This window comes from Tachyglossus aculeatus, chromosome 23 (assembly GCF_015852505.1).
Source record: "Tachyglossus aculeatus isolate mTacAcu1 chromosome 23, mTacAcu1.pri, whole genome shotgun sequence".
In the NCBI taxonomy this organism is placed as follows: Eukaryota; Metazoa; Chordata; class Mammalia; order Monotremata; family Tachyglossidae; genus Tachyglossus; species Tachyglossus aculeatus.
The window spans coordinates 9,656,025-9,667,269 of NC_052088.1; positions in this window are offsets into that span (position 1 = coordinate 9,656,025).

The window sequence follows — 11,245 nt, forward strand, 5'->3', positions numbered from 1 at the left end:
TTACTCCTAATGACTCCCCTTCGGTCATTGATGATTCACAACATACATTGATACATACATCAATCGGTCATTGATTACTCCTAATGATTCCTCTTCGGTCACTGATGATTCACAACATACATTGATACATACATCAATCGGTCATTGATTACTCCTAATGACTCCTCTTCGGTCACTGATTCACAACATACATTGATACATACATCGGTCATTGATGATTCAAAACATACATTGATACGTACATCAATCGGTCATTGATTACTCCTAGTGAATCCTCTTCGGTCGTTGATTATTCACCACATACATTGATACATACATCAATCGGTCATTGATTACTCCTAATGACTCCTCTTCGGTCGTTGATGATTCACCACATACATTGATACATACATCAATCTGTCATTGATTACTCCTAATGACTCCTCTTTGGTCATTGATGATTCACCACATACATCAATCGGTCATTGACTACTCCTAATGACTCCTCTTCGGTCATTGATTATTCACAACATACATTGATACGTACATCAGTCGGTCATTGATTACTCCTGACTCCTCTTCGGTCATTGATTATTCACCACATACATTGATACATACATCAATCGGTCATTGATTACTCCTAATGACTCCTCTTCGGTCGTTGATGATTCACCACATACATTGATACATACATCAATCTGTCATTGATTACTCCTAATGACTCCTCTTTGGTCATTGATGATTCACCACATACATCAATCGGTCATTGACTACTCCTAATGACTCCTCTTCGGTCATTGATTATTCACAACATACATTGATACGTACATCAGTCGGTCATTGATTACTCCTGACTCCTCTTCGGTCATTGATTATTCACCACATACATTGATACATACATCAATCGGTCATTGATTACTCCTAATAACTCTTCTTCGGTCATTGATGATTCACAACATACATTGATACATACATCGGTCATTGATTATTCACAACATACATTGATACGTACATCAATCGGTCATTGATTACTCCTAGTGACTCCTCTTTGGTCATTGATTATTCACCACATACATTGATACATACATCAATCGGTCATTGATTACTCCTAATGACTCCTCTTCGGTCATTGATGATTCACAACATACATTGATACATACATCAGTCATTGATTATTCAAAACATACATTGATACGTACATCAATCAGTCATTGATTACTCCTAGTGACTCCTCTTTGGTCATTGATTATTCACAACATACATTGATACGTACATCAATCGGTCATTGATTACTCCTAGTGACTCCTCTTTGGTCATTGATTATTCACAACATACATTGATACGTACATCAATCGGTCATTGATTACTCCTAGTGACTCCTCTTTGGTCATTGATTATTCACAACATACATTGATACATACATCAATCGGTCATTGATTACTCCTAATGACTCCTCTTCGGTCAATGATGATTCACAACATACATTGATACATCAATTGGCCGTTGATTATTCACATTTATTTGATTGGGTTGTTCAGTACTCATAGTAGAAAGAGCCCCGGATCGCATATATAGTAGGTCACACACAGTCCGACTTCACAAGTAGAATACATGTCAGTAACGAGGATTAAATACAGAACAAAGCAGGGTAGAGTACAGTAAACTTGGAAGACAAGATCCCTGCCCTCAGAGAGCTTAGGGCCTAGTAGGGGAGACCACCGTAAACCAAATTAGAAGGAAAGGAAAAGGGGGTATGGGCAGGAGTTGGTGTTTTAATAAATATTGCTAAAACGCAGTTAACCTGGGGTGGAGAATTGGCTTGATGGTTTCTTTCGGTTGGTTTATTTTCCTCTCTGATTCCTTTCAAGAAACTTTTTGGTTTTTTTCTGATGGGGTCTGCCTAAGGCACTGGAGCCAAGCGAGCGGTTTGGAGCGGGGGCCTGGAAAGGTAATGGAAAAGATTAGAAACATTTGCTGGTCTAGAGAAAGGGGTAAGCACTCCGTCTGCAAAAATTTGTGTGCCCAGAGCAGTCATTTAACTGCCTGGATGATGTCTGGCAGATGTCTACCGTCTTGTAGAGAGAAACTGTTCTCCAGTCTTTCAGACTATGGACAATAATTTCCCCAAGATTAAATAAATTGGGAATTTATTAAATAAAAAGTGTAGACACATTCTCTGCCTTCAAGGAGCTTACAACCTTGAGGGGATGCCCGGGGAGAAATGGACGTTCACATGAATTATAGGTAGTACAAGTAAGAAGGGGAGAAGAAGCAATGTGGCTTTGTGAAAGAGCATGGGCCTGGAAATCCAGACTTGGGGGTGTCCTAACCCCGCTCTGCTGCATCTCTGCTGTGTGACCTTGGGCGAGCCACTTCTCCGCCTCCGTTATATTAGTTTTAATATGGGAATTAAATGCCCTCTCTAAGAGAAGCAGCGTGGCTCAGTGAAAAGAGCCCGGGCTTTGGAGTCAGAGGTCTTGGGTTCAAATGCTGACTCTGCCACTTGTCAGCTGTGTGACTTTGGGCAAGTCACTTCACTTCTCTGGGCCTCAGTTCCCTCATCTGGAAAATTGGGGATGAAGACTGAGCCCCCCATGGGACAACCTGATCACCTTGTAACCTCCCCAGCGCTTAGAACAGTGCTTTGCACAATAGTAAGCGCTTAATAAATGCCATTATTATTATTATTATTAATGTAGGCCAAAGGCACATCTTCGAGACGCCTTCCTGACTAAGCCATTTCCTTATTCATTCAATCGTATTTCCTACTCCTATCTATCTTATCTATTTTATTTATCTATCTTATCTCCTCTTCTGTGTTGTTGCCCTTTATTCAGCCCCTCAGCATTTTTGTCCCTACCTTTACTTTATATTAAAGTATGCCCCGCCTTCTCCAGACTGTCAGCTCTTTGTGGTCAGGGAATGTGCCTCTTATAGTGTTGTTTGTACTCTCCCAAGCGCTTAATACAGTACCCCGCACACAGTATGTGTTCAATAAATATGATTTGATTTTTTTTCCCCTCCTTGTTGTCCTTATTTGCTCCCTTTGTCCTCCAGCCCCACAGCACTTGTGTCCATCTCATTTATTTGTATTAATGCCTGTCTCCCCCTCTAGACCGTAAGCTTGTTTTGGTCAAGGAGCGTGTCCTCTCCCAGGCACTTGGTACAGTGTTTTGCACACAGTAAGCACTCGAATATGATTGATTGAGTGGGACAGAGACTCCAATGTTGCCAATTTGTACTTCCCAAGCGCTTAGTACAGTGCTCTGCACATAGTAAGCGCTCAATAAATACGATTGATGATGATGACAGAGACAATGTCCAACCTGATGAACTTGTATCTTCCCTAGCTCTTGGAACAGCACTTGACACATAGTAAGCACTTATGCGAGTTTGACACATAGCCCTTAACAAATCATTCATTCAATTGTATTTATTGAGTGCTTACTGTGTGCAGAGCACTGTACTAAGCGCTTGGGAAGTACAAGTTGGCAACATATAGAGACAGTCCCTACCCAACAGTGAGCTCACAGTCTAGAAGGGGGAGACGGAGAACAAAATAAAACATTAACAAAATAAATAGAATAGATATGTACAAGTAAAATAAATAGAGCAATAAATCTGTACAAACATATATACATATATACAGGTGGTGTGGGGAAGGGAGGGAGGTAAGGCGGGGGGGATGGAGAAGGAGAGGAAGGAGGGGGCTCAGTCTGGGAAGGCCTCCTGGAGGAGGTGAGCTCTCAGTAGGGCCTTGTAGTAGCACTCATATTTATTGAGTGCTTATGGTGTGCAGAGCACTGTACTAAGCGCTTGGGAAGTGCAAGTTGGCAACATATAGAGACGGTCCCTACCCGACAGTGGGCTCACAGTCACTGGCTTCATGGCTAGATCACTGGCCCCGGAGTCCGAAGGACCTGGGTTCTAATCCAGAGTCTGCTCTTTGAATGCTGTGTGACCTTGGACAAATCACTTCTTTGGGTTGCAGTTCCCTCATCTGTAAAGTGGGGATTAAGGCTGAGCCCCATGTGGGACAGGGACTATATGTCCAACCTGATTAACTGTGAGCCCTCTGTTGGGTAGGGACCGTCTCTATATGTTGCCAACTTGTACTTCCCAAGCGCTTAGTACAGTGCTCTGCACACAGTAAGCGCTCAATAAATACGATTGATGATGATGATGATTAGCGTGTATCTACGTGTCGAGAAGCAGCGTGGCTCAGTGGAAAGAGCCCGGGCTTTGGAGTCAGAGGTCATGGGTTCAAATCCCGGCTCCGCCAATTGTCAGCTGTGTGACTTTGGGCAAGTCACTTTCCACTCATTCATTCATTCAATTGGCAACATCTAGAGACGGTCCCTACCCAACAGTGAGCTCACAGTCTAGAAGGGGGAGACGGAGAACAAAACAAAACATTAACAAAATAAATAGAATAGATATGTACAAGTAAAATAGAGTAATAAATCTGTACAAACATATATATATATATATATATATACAGGTGCTGTGGGGAAGGGAAGGAGGTAAGGCGGGGGGGATGGAGAGGGCGAGGAGGGGGAGAGGAAGGAGGGGGCTCAGTCTGGGAAGGCCTCCTGGAGGAGGTGAGCTCTCAGTAGGACATTGTAGTAGCGCTCGTATTTATTGAGCGCTTACTGTGTGCAGAGCACTGGACTAAGCGCTTGGGTAGTACAAGTCGGCAACATATAGGGACGGTCCCTACTCAACAGCGGGCTCACAGTCCCCGCCCGTCCCAGGAAACCTAAGCCAACGGGATTCATTCATTCATTCAATCGTATTTATTGAGCGCTTACTGTGTGCAGAGCACTGTACTAAGCGCTTGGGAAGTACAATTTGGCAACATATAGAGAGGGTCCCTACCCAACAGTGGGCTCACAGTCTAGAAAGGGGAAGCAGCGTGGCTCAGTGGCAAGAGCCCAGGCTTTGGAGTCAGAGGTCGTGGGTTCAGATCCCGGCTCCGCCACTTGTCAGCTGTGTGATGTTGGGCAAGTCACTTCACTTCTCTGGGCCTCAGTTCCCTCATCTGTAAAATGGGGATGAAGACTGTGAGCCTCTCGTGGGGCAACCTGATTACCTTGTACCTACTCCAGCGCTTAGAACAGTGCTTTGCACATAGTAAGCGCTTAACAAATACCAACATTATTATTATTATTATTATAGAAGGGGGAGACAGACAACAAAACAAAACATATTAACAAAGAAGCTGAAGCCCGCAGTCAAGGAGCCTGAGGCCGTTAAGGAAAAGAAGCCGGACCCTGAGCCCGTGAAGGTAATCCCAAATCTGCCGTCCGAGTGGAGGTTACCGCTCTGAAATCCCCATCCATCCCACCTTGTTCTCACTGACCCGCCCAAGCGCTTAGTACGGCACTTTGCCCGTAGTAAGCACCCACTAAACACCTCATTTAGGCCTCCTTTGATAAGTCAACCCCAAAATCCTGGGCCTGATCTGGGTTTGGAGGGGAATGCTATCGAAAGCCCTCAAAAAAAACCCACTGTTGGGTAGGGACTGTCTCTATATAATAATAATAAATAATAATGATGGTATTTGTTAAGCGCTTACTATGTGCCAAGCACTGTTCTAAGCGCTGGGGAGGTTACAAGGTGATCAGGTTGCCCCACAGGAGGCTCACAGTCCTCACCCCCATTTTACAGACGAGGGAACTGAGGCCCAGAGAAGTGAAGTGATTTGCCCAAAGTCACCCAGCTGACAGTTGGCGGAGCCGGGATTCGAACCCATGACCTCCGACTCCAAAGCCCGGGCTCTTTCCACTGAGCCACGCTGCTTCTCTTGTATATATTGCCAAATTGTACTTCCTATGCGCTTAGTACGGTGCTCTGCGCTCAATAAATACGATTGAATGAATGAATGAATGAATAGAAGGGGGAGACAGAGAACAAAACATATTAACAAAATAAAATAAATAGAATAAATATGTACAAATAAATAGAGTAATAAATACGTACAAACATATATACAGGAGTATGTACACTTATTGTCTACAATAAGTAGACAATAGTCAATACCAGTGCCACTAATGAGAGACAATCTCTGCCCACCCTGGGTTTAGATTCTTGTTAAGCGTGTCAGGACTGTACTAAGCGCCGGCTCCCCGCCCCCCTCGCCCCTCATTTAACTTCTCTGGGCCTCAGTTCCCTCATCTGTAAAATGGGGATGAAGACTGTGAGCCCCCCGTGGGGCAACCTGATCACCTTGTAGCCTCCCCAGTGCTTAGAACAGTGCTTGGCACATAGTAAGCGCTTAACAAATGCCATCATTATTATTATGATTATTATGATTATTACCTCAGTGTTCAAAACAGTGCTTGGCACATTGTAAGCACTTAGCAAGTACCGTGATTCATTCATTCAGTAGTGCTTACTGAGCGCTCACCGTGTGCAGAGCACTGTACTAAGCGCTTGGAAAGGACAATTTGGCAACAGATGAGACGGTCCTTACCCAACAACGGGCTCACAGTCTAGAAGGGGGAGACACACAACAAAACAAAGCAAGTATTACTCTATTTATTTATTTATTCATTTATTTATTATTATTTATTATTGTTTTATTTATTTTATTTATTCTATTCTATTTATTTTATTTTGTTAGTATGTTTGGTTTTGTTCTCTGTCTCCCCCTTTTAGACTGTGAGCCCACTGTTGGGTAGGGACTGTCTCTATATGTTGCCAACTTGTACTTCCCAAGCGCTTAGTACAGTGCTCTGCACATAGTAAGCGCTCAATAAATACGATTGATGATGATGATGATGATGATGAAGTAGAGAGGCATCAATACCACTGAGCCCCCTCCTTCCTCTTCCCCTCCTCCCCCTCCCCATCCCCCCCGCCCTCCCTCCTTCCCCTCCCCACAGCACCTGTATATATGTTTGTACGGATTTATTACTCTATTTATTTTATTTGTACGTATTTATTCTATTTCTTTTATTTTGGTAATATGTTCTGTCCTGTTGTCCGTCTCCCCCTTCTAGACTGTGAGCCAGCTGTTGGGTAGGGACCGTCTCTCTATGTTGCCGACTTGGACTTCCCAAGCGCTTAGTACAGTGCTCTGCACCCAGTAAGCGTTCAATAAATACGATTGAATGAATCAAAATAGAATTATAAGTGTTTAGAACAGTGCTCTACCCACAGTAAGCGCTCAATAAATACGATTGAATGAGTCAAAATAAATAGAATTACAAGTGCTTAGGACGGTTCTCTGCCCACAGTGAGCGCTCAATAAATACGATTGAATGAGTCAAAATAAATAGAATTACAAGTGCTTAGGACAGTGCTCTGCCTACAGTAAGCACTCAATAAATACGATTGAAGGAATCAAAATAAATAGAATTACAAGTGCTTAGGACAGTGCTCTGCCCACAGTTAGAGCTCCATAAATACGTTTGAATGAATCAAAATAAATAGAATTACAAGGGCTTAGGATAGTGCTCTGCCCACAGTGAGCGCTCAATAAATACTATTGAATGAGTCAAAATGAATAGAATTATAAGTGCTCAGGACAGTGCTCTGCCCACAGTAAGTGCTCAATAAATACGATTGAAGGAATCAAAATAAATAGAATTATAAGTGCTTAGGACAGTGCTCTGCCCACAGTAAGCACTCAATAAATACGATTGAATGAATCTAAATAGAATTATAAGTGCTTAGGACAGTGCTCTGCCCACAGTAAGCGCTCAATAAATACGATTGAATGAATCTAAATAGAATTATAAGTGCTTAGGACAGTGCTCTGCACACAGTAAGCGCTCAATAAATACGACTGAATGAGTCAAAATAAATGGAATTGCAAGTGCTTAGGACAGTGCTCTGCCCACAGTAAGCGCTCAATAAATACGATTGAAGGAATCAAAATAAATAGAATTACAAGGGCTTAGGACAGTGCTGTGCCCGCAGTGACCGCTCAGTAAATATGATTGAATGAATCAAAATAAATAGAATTATAAGTGCTTAGGACAGTGCTCTGCCCACAGTGAGCGCTCAATGAATACGATTGAATGAATCTAAATAGAATTATAAGTGCTTAGGACAGTGCTCTGCCCACAGTAAGCGCTCAATAAATACGATTGAATGAGTCAAAATAAATAGAATTACAAGGGCTTAGGACAGTGCTCTGCCCACAGTAAGCACCCAATAAATATGATTGAAGGAATCAAAATAAATAGAATTACAAGTGCTTAGGACAGTGCTGTGCCCACAGTGAGCGCTCAGTAAATATGATTGAATGAATCAAAATAAATAGAATTATAAGTGCTTAGGACAGTGCTCTGCCCACAGTGAGTGCTCAATGAATACGATTGAATGAATCTAAATAGAATTATAAGTGCTTAGGACAGTGCTCTGCCCATAGTAAGCGCTCAATAAATACGATTGATTTAGTCAAAATAAATAGAATTACAAGTGCTTAGGACAGTGCTCTGCCCACAGTGAGCGCTCAATGAATACGATTGAATGAATCTAAATAGAATTACAAGTGCTTAGGACAGTGCTCTGCCCACAGTAAGCGCTCAATAAATACGATTGAATGAGTCAAAATAAATAGAATTACAAGGGCTTAGAACAGTGCTCTGCCCACAGTAAGCACCCAATAAATATGATTGAAGGAATCAAAATAAATAGAATTACAAGTGCTTAGGACAGTGCTGTGCCCACAGTGAGCGCTCAGTAAGTATGATTGAATGAATCAAAATAAATAGAATTATAAGTGCTTAGGACAGTGCTCTGCCCACAGTGAGTGCTCAATGAATACAATTGAATGAATCTAAATAGAATTATAAGTGCTTAGGACAGTGCTCTGCCCACAGTAAGCGCTCAGTAAATACGATTGAATGAATCTAAATAGAATTATAAGTGCTTAGGACATGCTCTGCCCACAGTGAGCGCTCAATAAATACGATTGAATGAATCAAAATAGAATTACAAAAGTGCTTAGGACAGTGCTCTGCCCACAGTAAGTGCTCAATAAATACGATTGAATGAATGAATATAGGCACATCAGTAATAAAATAAATATGTACCAATGCTGTGGGGCAGGGAAGGGGGTAGGGCAGAGGGAGGGAGGAGGGGGAAGAGGAAAAAGGGGTGATAAGTCTGGGAAGGTCTCCTGGAGGAGGTGAGCTCTCAGTAGGGCTTTGAAGGGAGGAAGAGAGCGAGTTTGGCGGATGTGTAGAGGGAGGGCATAGTCTGGGAAGGCCTCCTGGAGGAGGTGAGCTCGCAGTAGGGCTTTGAAGGGAAGAAGATGGGATGAAGATGTGGGGATGGAGGGGATTCCAGGCCAGGGGAGGACGTGGGCCGGGGGTCGATGGCGGGACGGGCGAGGACGAGGCCCAGTGAGGAGGTGAGCGGAGGATGCGGGCTGGGATGGAGAAGGAGAGAAGGGAGGTGAGGGAGGAGGGGGCAAGGGGATGGATTATTATTCAGCACTTAGAGCAATGCTGGGCACATAGTGCTCTGCACACAGTAAGCACTACTCAGTAAATAGGATTGAATGAATGAATCATTCAATCGTATTTATTGAGCACTTATTGTGTGCAGAGCACTGGACTAAGCACTTGGGAAGTACAAGTTGGCAACATATAAAGATGGTCCCTACCCAACAGCGGGCTCACATTTTCCAGATGAGGTAAAGAGGCCCAGAGAAGTGTAGTGACTTGCCCAAAGTCACACAGCTGACATGTGAGGGAGTCAGGATTAGAACCCATGACCTCTGACTCCCAAGCCCAAGCTCTTTGAGAAGCAGCGTGGCTCAGTGGAAAGAGCCCGGGCTTGGGAGTCAGAGGTCATGGGTTCAAATCCCAGCTCTGCCAATTGTCAGCTGTGTGACTTTGGGCAAGTCACTTCATTTCTCTGAGCCTCAGGTCCCTCATCTGGAAAATGGGGATGAAGACTGTGAGCCCCCTGTGGGACAACCTGATTGCCTTGCAAACTCCCCAGCGCTTAGAACAGTGCTCTGCACACAGTAAGCGCTTAACAAATGCCATTATTATTATTATTCTCTGTTCCTCAGTTACCTCATCTGTAAAATGGGTATGAAGACTGTGAGCCCTATCCCCCCACCTTACCTCCTTCCCCTCCCCACAGCACCTATATATATGTATACGTGTTTGTACATATTTATTACTCTTTATTTATTTATTTTACTTGTACATATTTAGTCTATTTATTTTATTTTGTTAATATGTTTTGTATTGTTCGTCTCCCCCTTCTAGACTGTGAACATAGAAAGCACTTAACAAATACCATCATTATTATGATTATTCTCTGTGCCTCAGTTACCTCATCTGTAAAATGGGGATGATGACTGTGAGCCCCACGTGGGACAACCTGATTGCCTTGTAACCTCCCCAGCACTTAGAACAGTGCTTGGCACATAGTAAGCGCATAACAAATGCCATTATTATTATTCTCTGTGCCTCAGTGACCTCATCTGTAAAATGGGGATGAAGACTGTGAGCCCCCTGTGGGACAACCTGATTGTCTTGTAACCTCCCCAGCGCTTAGAACAGTGCTCTGCACATAGTAAGCGCTTAACAAATACCATTATTATTATTATTATTCTCTGTGCCTCAGTTCCCTCATCTGTAAAATGGGGATTGACTGTGAGCCCCCTGTGGGACAACCTGATTGCCTTGTAATCTCCCCAGCGCTTAGAACAGTGCTCTACACATAGTAAGTGCTTAATAAATGCCATTATCATTATTATTAATAAATATGATTGAATGAATATTATTATCATTATTATTATTATTATTCCCTGTGCTTCAGTTCCCTCATCTGTAAAATGGGGATGAAGACTGTGAGCCCCCTGTGGGACAACCTGATCACCCTGTAACCTCCCCAGTGCTTAGAACAGTGCTCTGCACATAGTAAGCGCTTAATAAATGCCATCATTATTATTATTATTAGTAGTAAGTGCTTAATAAATGCCATTATGATTATTAATAATAAATACGATTGAATGAATGAACAAATACAATTATTATTATTATTATTATTATTCTCTGTGCCTGTTACCTCATCTGCAAAATGGGAATGAAGACTGTGAGCCCCCCCGTGGGACCACCTGATTGCCTTGTAATGTCCCCAGCGCTTAGAACAGTGCTTTGCACATAGTAAGCGCTTAACAAATGCCATCATCATTATTATTATTCTCTGTGCCTCAGTTACCTCATCTGCAAAATGGGGATGAAGACTGTGAGCCCCCTGTGGGACCACCTGATTGCCTTGTAACCTCCCC